Below are 19,282 nucleotides of genomic sequence, written 5' to 3'. Positions count from 1 at the left end.
AGGTTGTTTTCTTGAGAATACAATATAAACTCTTTCTTGTTTGGGATTGTTTTTTTAGCAATTGCCACCCAATCTCCTTGAGCGGGTTGTTTACCCTTATCCATTGTTTCCTCTTGGTTTAGAGGTCTTCTGCAAAAATTAAAATTACTTATTTAGTAATTTAATTTTCTGAAACAATTCCTACTAAGAAAATCTGCAAGAAAGTTGTTAGTACCTTTAAGATATTCTACCTCAAAAGTGTATTCATAAATTTTATTATGCCAGGCTAATCTTCTTCCTTGTTCAATAGGTTTTTTTTTTTTTATCAAGAAATCTCTTACTGCCTTGTTATCAGTGCGTACAATAAAATTTTCTGGGGCTAAGTAAATATGAAAACTTTTTATTGCCAATTTTATTACAAGTAATTCTTTTTCAAAAATAATATATTTCTGTTTATTTGGTTTAAATGTTCTAGAATTATATCCACAAATTAATTCTTCTTTTTGTAATTTTATGGGTATTGGATTTTTCTTGGTCTGACCCCATTTTCTGATAAAGGTATCTCTTTATCATGCCATAAATTACTGGGTATAGCTTTAAGAACACATCCCCAGCATGCTTCTGAGGCATCTGTTTCTAGAATTAATTTATTACCTGTTTTAGGAAGATAAACATCTAGTAAAGTTTTAACATTTTCTTTAATTTGTTTAATTAAAGGAACATCTTCTACTGTCCATTTAAAAACAACATTTTTCCTTAATTTGGTTAACCAAGGAATTTCTATTTTTGAAAGATCTTTGATAAAATTTCGTCCATAATTTAAAATGCCTAATAAACTCTGTAATTCTGTTATAATTTCAAGAGTATCAGGAAAATCTCGTACTTTGGACAAAATATGTTCTTGTAATTTTAAACCATTCTGATATAAAATTATTCCCAAAAATTTAATTGATTCTTTTTCTAGTTCAATCTTTTTTGGAGACAAAATAATTCCATATTTTTGGAATTTTTCACAAAATAATTTTAAATGTTTTTTATGCTCCTCCTTGGTTTTAAAGAAGATAAGTATATCATCAATATAAACTACACAACAATCTTTAAGATCTTTAAAAATTGTATCCATCCACCGTTGAAATACCTGTGGTGCAGTATTTAATCCAAAAGGCATAACATTCCAGTGATAATGTCCTTTAGGTGTACTGAAAGTTGCCAATTTTTTTGACTCTTCAATCAATTGAATTTCCCAAAAGCCACTTTTACAATCAAATTTGCCAAAGATTTTTGATCCTTTGGTTAAGTTAATTAAAAATCTTTTCGTGAAATAAAATATCCATCAAATTCTAAATTTTCATTTAGCCGTTTATAGTTGACTACTATTCGGGCTTTTCCTCTTTTAATTTCAGCATGATTTCTTACCATAAAAGCTGGGCTAGGGTGAGGACTTCTAGTTTCTTCAATTAACTTTTTTGTCTAAAAGTTTCAGAAGTTGAATATCAAATTCATCTATATCTTGTCTAGTATAGATCATTGGTCTTACTCTAATTGGATGCGAATCCAGTAACATCATCTATTGCGTTTATATTGGGACCAAATATTAGGTGTACAAGTACGAGGATTCCTGTTCAAAAAAAAAAAAAAAAAAACTATGAGAATCCTTAATTTAGTTATACTAAGTTTGGTCTTAAAAAATTTTAAATCTCAAATCCATTCATCTAAGAGCATCTCTAAAAGAGAAGGCAAAAAACCATCATGAGGCATTTTTACTAGTCCAACTAATTTTCTCCGCCTCTAAAGAGCTCTGCATTAGAAGAGGCAAAATGTCTATTTTGATTTTGACTCTCTACAAGTATCTAGCCTTCAGTGAGAGGCAAAAGGGTTTCTTGCCAAAATTGCTGATCAAGTACTCTTATTTTGGTAGAGTTTGTGTTTGTATATTGCATCTAATTGATTTGGTTTTGTGTTTGTATATTACCATTTGAAAATATGATTGTTTAATTTTTTTAAAAAAATAATTTAATATATATTTTTGAAAAAATATTTACAAATGCCACACGAACATATGCAGCATGTCATAAAATGATTATTTATTCATTTTTCTATGTTTACAATATATTTTAAAAAAAAATTAGATAAGTTAGTTTGTTTGATTATCTAAAATAAAAAGTATGGTTAGAGTTTACATTAACTAAACTACTCAGGCAATATAAAAAGGTACTTTTCTCTGTACTTTTGCAAGACGTTTTGCTTCTTATTCTTGGAGTTGTTCTAACCCAATAAATATAAGCTATTAATTTTTAATTTTTATATTTAATGAATATTAAATTATCTAGATTCTTTTATTTATTATTTGAATTTGGAATGCTAACAAAATAAAATGGTGAAATAAATATGATTTTTAACAAATGTTTTAATTTAAGTCTAGAAAGAAGTATATATATTTTTTTATGTTATATAGTTTTCTACTTTATTTATAACTAAAATAATGTAAAATTATAATTAATATTTTATAAATAAGTAGACTGGGCAGGGTTAGAACTCTTTATCCCATGTTCAACCTGAATATTAAATTGGTACAAAATTTTAACCTAATCCGATCCTATGAGCAAAATAATTTTTTCAAATTCTAAAAATATCAAGCAGAACTAAACGGGCCAACGTGCCAATGACCACCCATACCAAACATCACTAGATGATTGTAAATATATATATATATATATATATATTTTAATTTAAATTAAAGAGATGTTAATTAATGTAAGTCTTTACCACCCACCTAACACCTATCTAAATTTACATTAATTAACATCTCTTTAATTTAAATTAATATATATATATATATATATTTAAGAAAAATTTTGAAATTTGAAATGACATAATAATTATAAATCGTTATAATTTTAAACATCTTTCAAGCATTGATGGAATCCTAGCGTAACGAAGAAATTACACCTTAGCCTTGTTTTGGCCATGCCCAGGCTTTGGGACGGATGTGTGGGTTTTCAACACATGAGGCTCGGTCCTTGGCCCATGATGGGGAGCTGGACATCCCCGGCTTAGTTCATCAATTTTCTGCTATTGGAAACAGGGGCAACCTTCTCTGGAGAAACTGTAGATACGCCCCGAGAACTCTCTGATATCCGCACTGCGAGGGTGCGAATCTCGTTTTGTTCTGAGCTACTACAGTTCGGACTCAATGTCACGGTTCTGAATCTAATCTTGCAAAGTGCAATGCAAGATCGATAAATCATCAAAGAGTCCAAATTCGGCAAATCGTTTTGGAAAACTGATTTTAATAAAGAAGTGCCAAACATGGACTACTTTGCCAGATACAGAGTCGCCACCTAAATATTTTATTTTGGGAGAATTTAGGAAACCCTGACTCGTGCCTAAGGCGACGTGTCTGTCATCACCAAAGTTGCTTCGACTCAGGAACTTGGATACGAGAGGGAAAGGTCATGCAATGAGCACCCCCGCTCGCCCGATCAAAGATCGGCCTGTACTAAGCATGATATTTTGTTTTTGAAAACACATATGTTTTTATTCCGGTTAATTAGCTAATCTTACTACGTAATGCGCGCAGTATACAAGTATAGACTAGATCGCCTAATTTGGAACAAAACATTGCATATTCGTTTGTTTGAAAACGGTTTAAAGTTTGCTACTCGCAAGTAGGCTAAATCACGGATTTTAATGAATTGTTCCAATTCAGGTAATCCAACCTTCACCCACAGGCATTCAAGCAGTTATATCAAATAAGCAGTTAGCCTCATGGCAAGCATGCTTTCATGGCAACATTAACACACATGCAGTATGCTAAAGCGTAAACACTCACAGTGTACTCCAAGCCAAAATAGAGAACTAGTTAGAAATCATGCATGATCCTAGTTAATGTTAAGATGGCTAATGTAACACATGCCAAAAATGCAACTAAAATAGGCTCGGCTATTCTAGATGTCATGTGAAATGCAGATTGATAACATGTATTCAAATTGGAATTTAACTACAATGTAGTTTTGTATGATACGCCGAGCTTGGTGCATGCAATACAGATGAATGGATGCACGCATGCAAGCATAAGGTATGCTAAACAAAATATACCCTAAAGCGAACCATCGTAAGCGGTTAAGTGAAAAAGAGAAAGAAATGGGGGTTGGAAGACATGCATCACACACACGCACACTTATTACAACAATTGGCCCTCTCGGTGGAGGGTCCGAATAAGAAGCTAACTAGCTAATCTAAGCTAATTAAACCAGTAAAGCAAGGCCCTCAGAGGGAAGAATATATGCATGCCCGGTCGCCTCGTTCAAAAATTCGTTGCGATGCCCCAACTTGCCTCTGTTTGCAACAGCTCTCAGAAACTTGCACCAACCTCCAGAAAGCTTCAACTCCACCTTGGGAACCTGTGGGAGGGTGGCCGACCAGCTGTTGGTGTGGGAGATCACCTGCCGACCACTTTTTGTTATTGCAGGGCAGAAAAAGTGCTAGTTTTTCTGGCTGGCCGACCAGTTGTTGCTGCATTTTTCCACTTTGCTGCAACAGAGAGCAAGAAAGGGCATGGCAATGTATTTGCAAGGTATGTGTGCATAACCACCCCCCCTATCATTTCATAAGCTCAAGGGAGTGTGGTTCTCGACCCTCGGGCCACCAATCACGCATCTCGATGCATGAAGGCCGAGAGATGAAGTTGCACAATCAATATGAAATGAATGCACACATAAACACATAAGGCCTAAAACTCTATCGTGTATGATCAAGAGCGTCAGCGATTGAGAATTGAGGCACGTTTCATCACTTCAAGTATCCTGTGATTGGACTAACACCTATTCCAAACAAAATGCAACACATAACATGGCATGCGCAATGCTATATAACATGGAACATGCAAAAATGCAATGCAACACAAGCATGCAAATATGCAATATGACTTAAGCATGCAAACATGCATGGCATACACAATGCAAATGTCAACTAGCATGCACAACACAATGAACATGGCATACTCAATGCAATGGACAACATGGCATACACAATGCGATGTAACCTAAGCATACACAATGCGAAGTATATGGCATACACAATGCGATGAACATGGCATTCTCAATGCAATGGACAACATGGCATACACAATGCGATGTAACCTAAGCATACACAATGCGAAGTATATGGCATAGACAATGCGATGAACATGGCATACACAATGCGATGTAATGTAAGCATGCAAACAACATGCAATCAAACATGCTAAATGGTCTTAAACCCAAAATGGACAGACCTCAGCCATGCCCAAACCTTAGCCATGCCCAAATCAGTGGCCATAACACCGAAATAAAGGCACAAAATACAAAGCATGCATGCACAATGCATTGGCCATTCAACTAGGCCTAAGAGCACAACTCTCAAGAGTGTTCAAAGAGTGACAAATGCAGAAGTGTAACAACACTAAGTGCACTGAAACAAAGTAAGAAATGATGCCAAATCATTCAATCAAACACAAGTATAGCATGCAAAGGTCCCAAAGCATGGAAGCTAATAAAGAGGACTACAAAGGAGGCATGCGATACATGGAAGATATGCATGAACCAACCACAAACAGAGCTTAATTAGGTCTAAACAAAGACCAAAACATGCTAAGATGGAGGCTTAAGGTCAAGGCATGCACGCATACAAGCTAGACCACAAACTAGGCAACAATGCACAACACTCAAAGGCACTTAAAGGGTGAATGAAATGGGAACATGGCAAGTCTATATGCTATGAAATGTCATGTTAAAGGATGCCAATTCATGTACACAACACAAATGAGGCATGCTATGGTGCCCGAAGCTTGAAGCTAGCATAGGCACTTGTACTACAACTATGCAAAACATGAAGCATATGGCAAAGGCAACCCAAAACAGTCCTAGAACATGTTAAAATGATACTAAAACATGTATGGATGGAATCCAAAACAAGCTAACATGAAGGGCATAAGGCATAATGCATACAAGGCAAACAAGGTGGTTTACACTACACCTATTAAGACCAAGCATGAAATGACTTAACCAACAAAAATCAGAGTTATATCATGGCAAAATAACCCCAAAAACACATTGGAATGATAGCTCGCAAGCTTAGGCATAAAGGCATACGCAATGGCCCATGTTAAGGCATAAAGGGGGAAATCCTCCAACGCATTGAATAAGTGATAAATGCAAGTGCATGACCATGAAACATGGACTGAAATCACATAATAAATGATGCCAAATCATTCAAATAGTCCAAGTAATGCATGCTAGTGGACTTGATGCGCAAAGCTAACAAGCTAGAATGCATTATAGCTATACAAAGCAAGTCATGCATGACCAAAACAACACAAATCAGAGCTAGAGCATGCTAAAACATGGACAAAAGCTTCTTGAAATTAAGCCTAAAGCATGCTAGAATGACATGCTAAAGCATGATGCATGTTAGGCTATTTCATGGAATTGCACTACAAGTGCATGAGGCATGCGAGAGGTGACCAAACCAAACCTTAATAGAGGTATGACATGGTAAAACATCACCAAAAACATGCTGAGATGGACTCAAATGAAGCTAGAATGACATGCTACTTCATGAAGCATACAAAGACTAGTTTGTGGGATTTACACTACAAGTGCATTAGGCATGCATGGAGTGACAAAACCAAGTAAAAATAGTGGTATGCCACAAAAAAATAACCCCAAATACATGCTAAGATATGGCCAACATAAGCTTAGCAAACATGCTCACACATGAGGCATATGAAGCAAGTATTCAAGACACAAGGAGAGGGGATGTCCCTCTCCTTTTTGGGACCTCAAAACACCCTTCCCACCACTGAAATTCCTCTGAGTTTCAGTGGTGAGAAGGTCAAAACAAGGTGGTCCCAAAGGCTTAAAAAGAAGGCACAAAAGCAAGGCCAAACAAGGCCTAAGAGGGGGTAAACAACCCCCAACACAAAATTGACCTTAAACAAGGATCTTAAGCATACAAAATCAGAACTTTTTACAGTAGGAAGTTAGTCCTAAAACAACATGCAAAAGGGTCCAAAAGCTTAAGCAAGAATAGGGGTTTAAGAGGTTAAAGGCTCACCTTTGATGAACAACTTCAAAGCTGCAACTCCAGCAAGTTTTTCAAGGTCAAACCAAACCAAAAACCTCAAAACCAGCTCCTAAGCACCTCAGCAACAAAATGATGGTGTTTGAGTGTGTGTTTGTGTACAAAAGTGTGATAAAATGACACTTTTAAGGCACAAAATGAAGAACAAGAGCAAGATAGATACAAGTATGTATGTATAACTCTCAAGCCTCAGAACTGAACCTGGAGGAGGAAAGGGGAGCCTCCCTCTTGTAGAGAAGAAAGGCTCAAGCTTCTTGAAGAAGCTAAGGGTTCAAGGCCATCCCTCCATACACGTGTATGGAGGATGGTTTCAGTGCCTTCCAGCTGGAAGAAAATATCTCCAAAAAGGTGACAAAAAGCAGCCGACCACTTAAAGTGGTTGGCCAGTTACTTTAAGTGGTTGGCCGACCACTTCAAGTGGTCTCCCAAAATGAAACTGGTTGGCCATGGTGGGAGAGAGTCTAAAGCATGAAAACAAGCAAATAGTGTGGTGGCCGACCACTTTTGATGGTCCAAAGACCAGGGAGACCAGTTGTCAGACTAAAAAATTGGCTGGCAGGAAGAAAAGTGGTTTGCAGGGAAAGAAAATGGTCTGCCAGCCTTGTACCACCTTCCAAACAAGGAAAACAAGGTTTGAACCAAAAACAAACCAAAACGGATGCAAGACGAAAGTTCGGGAGGCAAGACACTCAGCCGAAAGCCTCGAAAACTAGCTGACGACCACCAAAAGTGGTTTGCGACCACAAAAGTGGTCTTCCAAACCACAGTGGCCCTCTAGGCCAAGGAAACAAGGTGTGGTTCAAAAACCATGCCAAACGGAGAATGTTAAACGGTCCTGAGACAAGGCGCGCAGCCAAAGGCTCTGAAAACCAGAAACTAGTCTCCAAGTGGAAAAAGTGGTCTACGACCACCAGAGGGGGTTTACAAGACCCCTCCCCTCCCTCAGGTAAGGAAAACAAGGCTTGGTCCGCAAACCAAGCCGAAGCACAAAGAGTTTAGAGGCCCGGAGGTGAGGCTTTCAGCTGAAACTCCGAAAACTCAAAACGAGCACAACATGCACTATCACTGAGCGCTCAATCAATGATGTCTGAGTCTTAAGGTCTATCAAAAATGGGGTGTCTATAGTGAGGTTATCGGCAACATGCTTTATGTTTATGTTTGCTTGCGCAATTCCTCTTTGCGCCTAGTTTCGGTGGAGCCAACATCCGGTTGATTGAAGTGGTCTAATGCCTAAAAGATGGTAAGAGTTCCATGGGCCTAGCCCTAACCGAAACCTTGATGGGTTTGGATACCTTTCATCAGTGAAAGACTACCCGCTTTGCAGGGAGTCCGTTACTTCTTCATGTATTGCCTCCTACCCTTCTAATTTATAATTCTTACATCACTCGACACTCAATTTCTATTTTTCTCTCAAAACCTCTTCCTTACTTTTCTCTCATCGTACACCTCTCTATTCTTTAATCTCTCTTATTTTTCATTCCTTCCTAGGTATGGCTTATGGATAAATTGCATGTAGTGGACCCTTGCCCCAAGTACTCAGCCAGAGCTTACTTCTTTCGCCAACGGCTAGTGGATTTCCCTTCAGAAGGGTTATGGTGTGACTGGATGTGCAGCAGATCTGCAGCTGACATAACTTGTCATTGCCCCTGGCTTACTTTGACTGAGATGAGCTACATCAAGTTCCGTCAGCCAAGTATGCAGTTGATTGGCCTTACACACTGCATGTTCTATTTCCCCTTCCATTTCATACGCTAGTTTGGACATTAGCAGACACGTCTAGATGATGAGGTGGAATACCTGACTTTATTTCCTATTCGTGGTTCACACCTGCCTCGATACCTTACTTCTTGGAGGACAAGAGAGCTTTTGGCCCCTACCTCTAGCTTCAGTTACGTCCTTTCTAGCGAGTGTTTAGCTTGGCTTGAGGACGAAGAACAAGTTGGGCCATCTTTAGCTGCGGAAACTTCCACGAGTGCAAGCAGAAGACATAGAGCTACCTAACTTGGTTGTGCCCCTAGTTTTACTGCTTTGATTTTTCTTTTCAAGTTTTAGTGATATAAAAGCAATTTTCAAGTTAAATCAAAGAGTAAAGAGTTGGAGAATGTACTTGTGTTGAAATCAATAAAATGAAAGTTGCAAGTACTAAAATTTTTCCTTTCGGTCCCAAAAATGGTCCAAGTCTTAAAATGGTAAAATTTTGAGAAAAATTAGCTTTTATTAAAACTTTTCAAAATCGTCTCCGAAAATGGTCATTACTTGACACACTCAAAACCCATCCTCAAGATGTACAGTCCTGAATCAACAAATCATGACTGCCCATAACCGTATCCATTATACCAGCCCTTCTACCAACATGAAGATTACACAAACATGCTAACCGATAATGGAAAAAGATGGCTTGATCAAATATGAATGAATATGACAGTTGAATTGGAGATGGTTACGGCCAAACTTCAGGATGAAGTTGCCAACGTATCCAAAAAATGGGAATCAGGCCTTACGTAGTTCGGTTTAGGTTCATTCAAATCTCCGATGATGTACAACCTTTTTGCCCCTAGTTCTAGGGCAGCTTCTAAACCAACAATGCATACCTTATATTCTGCTTCATTGTTGGACACTTTGAACTAGAGTTTGAATGCTAAGGGTATATGGAATCATCGAGTATTATGAGCAACACAGCTATCCCATAACCGTACTGATTACCCGCCCCGTCAAACTACATCGTCCACATTTCCTCTTCTACATGCAGAATGCCTTCATCTGGAAACAGATATTCCACTGCCTCATCTCCTTCTACCGGATGATCAGCCAGGAATTCTGCCATAGCTCATCCTTTAACTGACTTGCATGTAACATATTTGAGATCAAATTCAGATAGAAGAAGTAACCAACGAGCTAGCCTACCTGTAAGCGCAAGTTTCTCGAAGAGATATTTAATGATATCTAATTTCAAAACCAGGATTACAGAATGAGCTAACAAGTAGTGCCTCAACTTTCTAGTAGCCCCTACCAAGGCTAAGTAAGCCTTCTCAAGGGAGTGCAGCGAGTCTCGTAATCTAGCATCATTTTGCTCAAGTAGTAGATGGCCTTCTCCACTTTGAGCTAGCATGCACCCCATAGTCAAATTCGTCACTGACAGGTACAAGATCAATGGTTTCCCCCGTTCTGGTGGTGATAACACAGACGAATTTTGCAAATACTGCTTGACCTACTCAAAGGCAAACTGACACCAATCGTCCCTTTGAAATTTCTTTCCCTTCTTCAGGAGACCAAATAGCGGTTCACAAGTCAAGGTCAATTTTGAAATAAACCACCTTATGAATTACACTTTAACCAGAAAGCCGCGCGCCTCCTTTTCAGTCCTCGGTGGTGGCATTTCTAAGATGACCTTGATTGTAACTACCCTCGCTTCATCTTGGTCGTGCTCACATGCATACACATGAATTTTTTTTGTTAAGTTGCATTTTGCTGACCTTAATTTGTTTTGTCTGAGTGTTGCTTGCATGTTTTGTTTCTCGCTTGGTGTGTGTTAAGCCGAGGTCATCTTAAGCCTAGATTACACCTTCGAACCTCTTACACCTAGGACCATCTTGGAACCACTTTGGTTGACCTCTATCTTCACCCTAGCGTCTTGGCCGAGATGTCATCATCTAGGCCGAGATGCTATCATCTAGGCATCCGACATCCTTGAACCTTGCACCTAGTGACCTTGTACCGGGACTGGAATGACCTAGACTGAGGTGTGGCACATCTAGGCTGAGGTGTGGCACAGTTGGGCCAAGTGTTATCCTTTCTAGCCAAGATGATTGAGACCTTACTTGTCGAAGCCTTTGTCCTAACCCGAGATCATTACCTGCCGGTGTGCCCATGTCACCTTGCTTGTTGTATACACTTTGTCATGCTCTTAATCTCTGAGTTAATGGCGGAGGCTAGGCAAACTAGGGCGTCTGCATATGTGTTCTGGTCACGTGCTATCTGATTGAATTCATGATGGTCAAATTTGACCAGCAAGGCGCTAGCCGATTTCATGTAAGCCGCCATACGCCCATTTTTGGCTGCGTACTCCCCCTTTAGTTGATTGATCACCAATTTTGAATCGCAAAATACCAGCAAACGCCGAGCACCCAAAAGGTGTACATTCCTTAAACCGGCCAGAAGGGCTTCGTATTCGGTCTCGTTATTTGATGCTTCGAAGCTAAGTTTGACGGCCTGCTTAATTATTGCGCCATCGGGAGCCATGATTACTACTCCAGCTCCACTGTCCCGTTGATTGGATGATCCATCATAGTACAACTGCCAAATGTCCCCAACATAAATTCTCAAGTTTGGCTTAGGTCGAACTTTATCAGACTTGAAGTCGGCAAGACCCCCTGTGAATTCGGCCACAAAGTCGGCAAGCACTTGTCCCTTGATTGGGGTTATAGGAAGAAACTGAATATCGTACTGGCCGAGTTCAAGAGCCCACTTTGAAACACGTCCTGATGCTTCCGCACTGCGTAGTACTGATCGGAGGGGGTAATCTGTTAGCACCCCAATGCTATGCCCTTGGAAGTAATGCATCAGTTTTCTTGCCACCATGACTAGGGCGAGGATGAGTTTTTCCAGCGGAAGATAACGTGTTTCGGTGTCAACCATTTCCTTGCTCACATAATATACTGGCCGTTGCTCTCCCAGCTCTTCCTTTATCAATATGGCGCTGATGGCCTGGTCGGAAACTGCCAGATACAGAATGAGCGGGTCACCTACCGAAGGTGTTGTCAAGAGTGGAACTGATCGGAGGTAGGTTTTGAGGCCGTTGAAAGCGACTTCCCACTCGGCGGACCATTCAAAAGTCTTGCCCTGCCGTAGTGTATAAAAGAATTGTCTGCAGCGGTGGAACGACTGATGAACCTGTTAAGTGCGGCGGCCATCCCTATTAACTTCTGAACCTCGTTGACCGATCGAGGGGAGCTGAGTTCCAGAATTGTTGTGATTTGCCTTGGATTGGCTTCGATTCCTCGGTGGTTAACAATGTGACCCAAGAATTTGCCAGAGCCGATCCCAACCGCACATTTGGAAGCGTTCAGCTTCATTCCATATTTGCGTAGAATGCCGAATGTCTCCTCCAGATCGGCTATATGATTCCGCTCTTCCTTGGATTGGACCACCATGTCGTCAATGTACATTTCCATAGTGTGGCCGAGTTGCTCCTTGAACATGGTGATGACTAGTCTCTGGTAAGTTGCCCTTACATTTTTCAGCCCAAAAGGCATAACCTTATAGCAATAGGTTCCTCTTGGGGTGAGGAATGCAGTTTTGTCTTGGTCCTCCGGATGCATGGCAATTTGATGGTGGCCTCTGTAGGCATTGAGGAAGCTCATACGTTGATGACGTGCTGTAGCATCTACCAGTTGGTCTATCCTGGGAAGAGAAAAATAATTTTGGGCCAGGCTTTGTTTAGGTCCGTGAAGTCAACATAGACTCGCCAAGTCCCATTTTTCTTCTTCACAACCACAGTATTAGAGAGCCATGTAGGGTAAGTCACTTCCCTAATTGCCCCGACGTCAAGCAACCGGTCAACCTCTTCAACAACTGCGGTAGTGTGCTTTGTGGCTGATCGTCGGCCTTTTTGAATGATCGGCTTGCATGTAGAGTCAACATTTAAACGGTGTTGCAAAACAGACGGATCTACACTCGACATCTCATATGGAGTCCACACAAATACATCAAGGTTGCTGAGCAGGAAGGAAATTAGCTGTTGTCTGTCGGCTTGATTGAGTGAGGCGCTGACCATGAAGAACCTGTCTGGGTTGCCGTTGATTTCAACTTGATCTAGGTCTTCCGTGGCCTTTTCATTGGGGAGCCACCCAACATCGTCGAGGCTTTTCCAATCTGTTACCTCAACAGAGTTCACTTGTAACTCCTTTGGTGTCTTTTGAGCAAGGATATAAAATGCTTGTGCCGCGTTCTATCGGGAAGCGTAGCAGCTGATGATAGGTGCATGGCACGGCCTGCATAACATGCAACCAAGATCGCCTCATGATGAGATTGTATGGCGATGGCATCTTGACAACCAAGAATTTCATATCCACTATTTAGGGGCCCGCTCGAACGGGTAATGTGATTTTCCCCAATGGGTACTCGAGATTGGCATTGAAGCTGAATAGTGGATAAGGGGCCGGAGAGAGATCCGATTCAGAGAAATCGAGTTTGGTGAATGCCTTGTAGTACATAACCTCCGATGTGCTCCCCAGATCAATGAGTATGCGCTCCACTATGAATCGGTTTACGCGTAACTCAATTACCAAGGGATCGATGTGGGGAAGTGTCACTGCGCCCAAATCTGAATCATCAAAAGTAATGCTCGCAGCTTCATGGGGCCGTTTAGCCAGAGTGAGCTAACTTTGAGGGTCGGGATTTGACTGAATCGTATGCATCGCGGATGACATTGGCAGGCTGTATATCATGTGGATCACGCCGAGTGAAGGGGAATCCTGTCTTAAGGCTAGTGCTTTAGTTGAGTTGCTTTTTCAGACGTACTGATGTAGCCGACCATTTTGTACCAATTCCTCCAGATGATCCTTCAATGCATAGCAACTCTCAGTATCATGGCCATGGTCCTTGTGATACTCACACCGTCTATTCCGCCTTCTCGTGTCGGGAGGTCCCACCATTTGGACGGCCATTTGAAGAACGGAAGGTGTTGGACTTTGGATAAAACCGCGCTGATCAGCTCTGTCAACTCTGTATATTTCTTGTCGGCGCGCCTCGCGCGCCTGCTATCAACTTGCAGTTGTTCATTTGCTCGGTGGGAGCATTGGTCGCTTGATCAATGGGAATCCTGTCTCTTGTCTTGTTTAGCCCAATGTCGTGGCTCGGGGCTTTGAGGTGGTACATAATTTATTGGCTGAGCAATTTCAGAAGGGGTCAGCCTGTTGGCCACGTTTTCGATTTTAACTCACAAAGCGTCATCCTCCACTTTGCAGTATTCCTCAACTTTCTTCATCAACGACCAGACTGTTTTGGGGGTCTTCTAGTCAAGGAACTGCGGAGAGCACTGTTAGGATACAAACCCATTTTGAAGGTGGTGATGGCCATAGAGTCGTTGCAGGTGTTGTTGACAAGATCAAAGCACTCCCAATAGCGTGCCGAATACGCTCTTAGTGCTTCTCCTAGCTGGATCTGCATTGCCTAGAGAGAGTCGGCTTGTTTTGGTTGGACCTCGTTGGTGATGAATCTGGCCTTGAAGGATTTCTGTAATTGATAAAGGCTTTTGATCGAAGCCGGCTCCAATTTATAATACCACCTGACAGCCAATGGTCCCAAGCTGCTGGGAAATATTCGGCACATGAGGGCCTCGACGTCTGCATGCAATGTCATGGCTTACTTGTAGTGACAGATGTGATCGGTGGGGTCTGATTTTCCATCATAGAGAGTGAACGACGGAGCTTTGAACTTTTTGGGCAGAACCACCCTTGCGATCTGTCGCACCAAGGGATTATGCTAGTCTTCCTCATCTGAACTGTTTCTTCTGCACTTATGCCTTATACGTGGACTTTCTTCAGAGGAACTGGAAGTCTCGGGTCGTCCCTTCTTCTTGGGCACCATGGATATTGAGTCGGAGTCGCTATCAGTGTCTTGTTGTCGGGCTCAAGGTCGTCAGCCACCTGCCCTCAGAGGTCGATTCGGATCTTGGCGTACAGCTTGTTTGAACTTTGCCACCTCCAAGGACAAGTCCTGACGGAGACGTTCATTCTCAGCGATCATGTTCTCTAACCTCTATTCGTTTTTCTTCGCTTGTTCCATGATCGCTTGCATTGTCTCATGCTCTGAAGTCGAGGGTGAGGCGAAGTTCAAAGCGCGTCTTGCGGGGATAGTCTCCGGTCCAAGCATGTTTGCTGGAGTGAGGTTGTCTCTCTGATTGGTTTCATCAGTGACTATCGGAGGGTCTTTCGTTACGCCCGCCATGGATGTATTTGAGTATTCCCACAGACGGCACCAATTATGGAGAAGTGGTTTGGAAATACTCTTCAGATCTTGGGGGACACTAGTGATCCTCAGGTAGTCACCTGAAAAAGAATTAACACTATGGTCGGGGGTGCCGGAATTAGCACTCCGACGGGCAAGTTAGTCGCTACTCTCTGAATTACTTGTATTTGAAGTTAAATGTAATGATTCTCACATACCTTTCTCTGATTGATGATCCCGTATTTATAGTGTTATCTTTGGGCCTTAGGGCCAGGCCCATCCTTGATCCTTTATATGTACTTCTACTCGGCCTTTCTTCTATTGGCTGGAGTGCCGGTTACATTTATTCAGCTTTTCGATTGACTAGGATAAATGCTGAATAGATGTTACGTTCGGACCAAACGGGTCCATTCGTCCCTACGGATCCAGTTGAATTCAGCTCCCACACAATTTTATTGCATTATTGCATGTCTTGCATTAGACACATAGTTAGGATCATGCATCTTTCTAACTAGTTTTTGTTTTGGCTTAGAGTACTTGGCGAGTTTTATGCTTTAGCATACTTGCATGAGTGCGATTGCCATAATGCCATGTTTCGCATGCTTACCATGAGGCTATATGCTTAAATGATTAATTACATGAATGCCAATGGATGAATGCTTGATTGTTTGAATTGGAACAGTTCAACGAATGTATGTTTTAAGCCCACTTTGCGAAGTGGCAAATCATGTGTTAAGCCCATCATGTATGTTTTAAGCCCACTCCGCATTTCTAAGCCCAGTTGAGGATGGCAAATTCAAACCATTTTCGAAAGCAAACATGAGTTGAATTCGTTCCAAATCTTGCGATTTAAGTCTATACTTGCTTGTGTGCGTCACATAGTAAAGTTGGCTAATAACCGGAATAAGAACACACGAGGTTTATAAAATAACATATCATGATTAGTAGAGGCCGATCTTTGATCGGGCGAGCGGGGGTCTCATTCAGGACCTTTCCCCCTCGTACCTATGTTCCCGAGTCGAGGCAACTTTGGTGATGACGGACACGTGGCCGTTGGCACGAGTCAGGGTTTCCTAAATTTTCCAAAAATAAAATATTTAGGTGGCGACTCTATAATCTGGCAAAGCAGTCTAGCTTTGGCATTATTTGATTCAAAATCGATTTTTCAAAATGATTTGCTGGATTGGACTCTTTGGTGTTTATCAGTTTCACATTGCACTTTGTGAGATTAGATTCAGAACCGTGACAGGAGTCCGAATTGTAAGACCAATTCGAGCTGTTCGAAAGGGGGGCGCGAAAAAGTTGAGCTACAATTTCTGGCGACTCTGCTGGGGAATTAGAGAACTTGACTCAAACTCATGATATGTTGTTTTATTTACGCTTATGTGTTTCTTTGCATTGCATTTGCATTTGTGCGCCTAAGTCACAGCGTTTGCCATCTGCTATTCCTGAGCGGTTTGCCGGAGGCTCGCTTGGAAAAGCTTGCAAAAAGGCCGACCGGTTGCTGGCTCTGCCACGATGGGAACACAAACCTTGGATCTGGGCTATCACTGTACCGTTTGATCCTCCTTTCACTTCTCGGTGTTAGGAGCGAGAGGTATATTAGGTGGTCTTGCTGAGGCACCCTTTTTGACCAATCGACCTAGCTGCATATCGGAGGCCTTAGAGACTATTCCAAACTAGGACAGGTTGCGCACTCGAATGCAGGATTGTTTGAAACCGCTTGTTTGTGTAGTAAACCCGTAGTTCCTGACGAAAATAGGACATGGTAACCCTACCCCATCATAGGGGTGTTTTGGCTCTCACTTGCTTGATATGTGCTTTTAGAGTGTGACACTACAGGAATGCATGTATCAGCTGCAAGTCTGGGTATCAGTTTGAAGGTATCCGTTTTGAGGTAGAAATTTAGGGCAGAAATCAGTGTTTGAGTACAGATTGTCTAGCTTATGATTTCAACTATGTGTTGTTTCTGTCTAAGCCGAGGTGTTGTGCGTTTGCTGATTGTTGTTTCCTTTTTTGTTTTATTTTCTTTTTGCAAGGTAGTATTTCACAATTGCTTCCGACGAGGCAGTTACCCCCCAAGCACTCTGGACTCGAGTTAGGAGGATTTACCGATTTGAGGATCTTATTGGAGGACAACTAGTGTTTGCTTCGCTACCCCCGGTTACGAGACAGAGGACAGTCAGGCATAGATCACCGGTTCAGCAGTCGACAATTCAGCAATCACTATCTACGTCACCTGTGCGAAGTTGGGCCCAGTTTTCTGTTTCCACATCAGAAAGAGATTACACATCGATTCTGATAGATCAACAACCCTCAGTCAATATGGAGGATATGTTGCGTCAACTTCAACAAATCATCGAGGCCATGCAGCTGGACGCTGCCCGCCAAGTGGAAGTCACCATCCGCCAAGAAAAAATTACAACCTAGCAGGCTGAACTCATCGTTAGGCTTCAACAGCAACAACAACCACAACAAGCAGCAGCTTCTGCTTCGCATCCGTCCCCAGTTAGGGTTTCAATACCGGGGGATACAACTAATGTCCAGGAGAATGCGGACATTCCAACAAGGCCAGTCCCACCTCAGACTTCCAAAGCACCGGTCTACCCAACGGAGGCACCCTTTGAGTTTGAGGTTGACCTGATCGCTCTGAAAGTGAGCAAGCTTGAGAAGCCTTTCAAATGAGCTCAGGGTGTCAATTCGATCCCAGATGTAGGGGACGGCTATACAGATTCGGTGGTGACATTGCCAGATAGATTTGAAATGCCACACATAGACCGCTTCGACAGCTCGGGTGATCCCATGGTCCACTTGCAGCTATTTTCAGATATTCTGCAGCTGATGGGCCTAACTAAATTGCAAAAGTTATCCCTTTTCGGTCGGACCTTGTCGGGTATCGCGGCCATTTAGTATGCTAAACTAGAAGATTTTGTGAAAAGAAGCTGGGAAGAGATGGCCGAAGCCTTTATTGCCCAATATTCTTATAACACTCAAATCAAGGTCACAACTCATGATCTCAAGGCAACTTGTCAAGAGCCGAAGGAGGGCTTTTCTAATTTCATCACTCGGTGAAGGGCCAAGGCCACCATGATGACCACCTGGCCAGCTGAAAAGGACCAGATAAGAATGGTCGTTCGTAATCTACAACCGAGGCTGCTATAAAAGATGATAGTCCTACCTCTACCTATATTTGTTGACCTTCATGAGATAGGGGTGCAGATAGAGGATGCGATGAAACAGGGTCTGATTGACCATGACAATGAGCAGCTCAAAAGGGCTTTTACACGCAATTCAAATGCGACTACGAGTAGTAATGCAGCTGCAAGGACCTCTAATGTTAGTATGGTCACCACCATACCGAAAACAGCCACCCCTTTTACCCATGCATCCGGAACTACCCCACAACCTTCAAAGTACCCACCCCGGGGCCAGAGGGTTTTCACCCCACTCTACATGTCTCTATCTGCGGCCTTGAGGGTCCTGATCAGAAAAAGGCATATGAAGCCCTTAGAGCCGTGTCCATTGCCTAATCCCCTCCCTCCTACACACAACCCGGCCAAGTACTACACCTTCCACCAACAGCATGGTCATGATACCGACCTATGCTTTAGACTCCGTCATGAGATTCAGGATTTCATTGACAGTAAAGTGATAGCGTCTCTTGAGAAGCCTAACGTCACTACAAATCCGCTCTCACCACATAACCAACCCCCACCACCCAGTCAAGTAAACCTTATCCAAACAATGGTTGTCCCATACGATCCCAACACATACATCACTCCCTCCCACTTACCTAAGTCGGCACTGTTCATCCCAGAAAGCACATACTTGTGCATGATCAACGCATCCATATCCCAACCCGAACCTGTAATGGTGGCTGTGGTGGAAGAAGGCATGCCTGGGGGCTTCGGGAGCTTAATTTAGGAAGCATACAACCCCTGCCATTATATTACGCTAGCTGATCAGGCCAAGCCAGGGGTGGAATTACCGAAGGGAATGGAGGTTAATGTAGTCTGGGAAGACGAGCCAAGTTAGGGACTGGATGACTTAACTAAGCTTAAGGAGGACATCAGTAATCTGTAATTCTTTGATGAACAGGATCTGGGGAATGTACAGATTGGTTGGTTTGATATGAACGAATCAACGGATAATACGGGGTGGCTTAGTAATGAACCAGATGTTGATGAGGAATTTCAACCAAAGCGGGGACAGTTAGAAACGGGAACTGCTACAA

This window comes from Camellia sinensis, chromosome 4 (assembly GCF_055761805.1).
Source record: "Camellia sinensis isolate YWXY chromosome 4, ASM5576180v1, whole genome shotgun sequence".
NCBI lineage: Eukaryota > Viridiplantae > Streptophyta > Magnoliopsida > Ericales > Theaceae > Camellia > Camellia sinensis.
Note: the sequence above shows the minus strand (reverse complement) of the source record.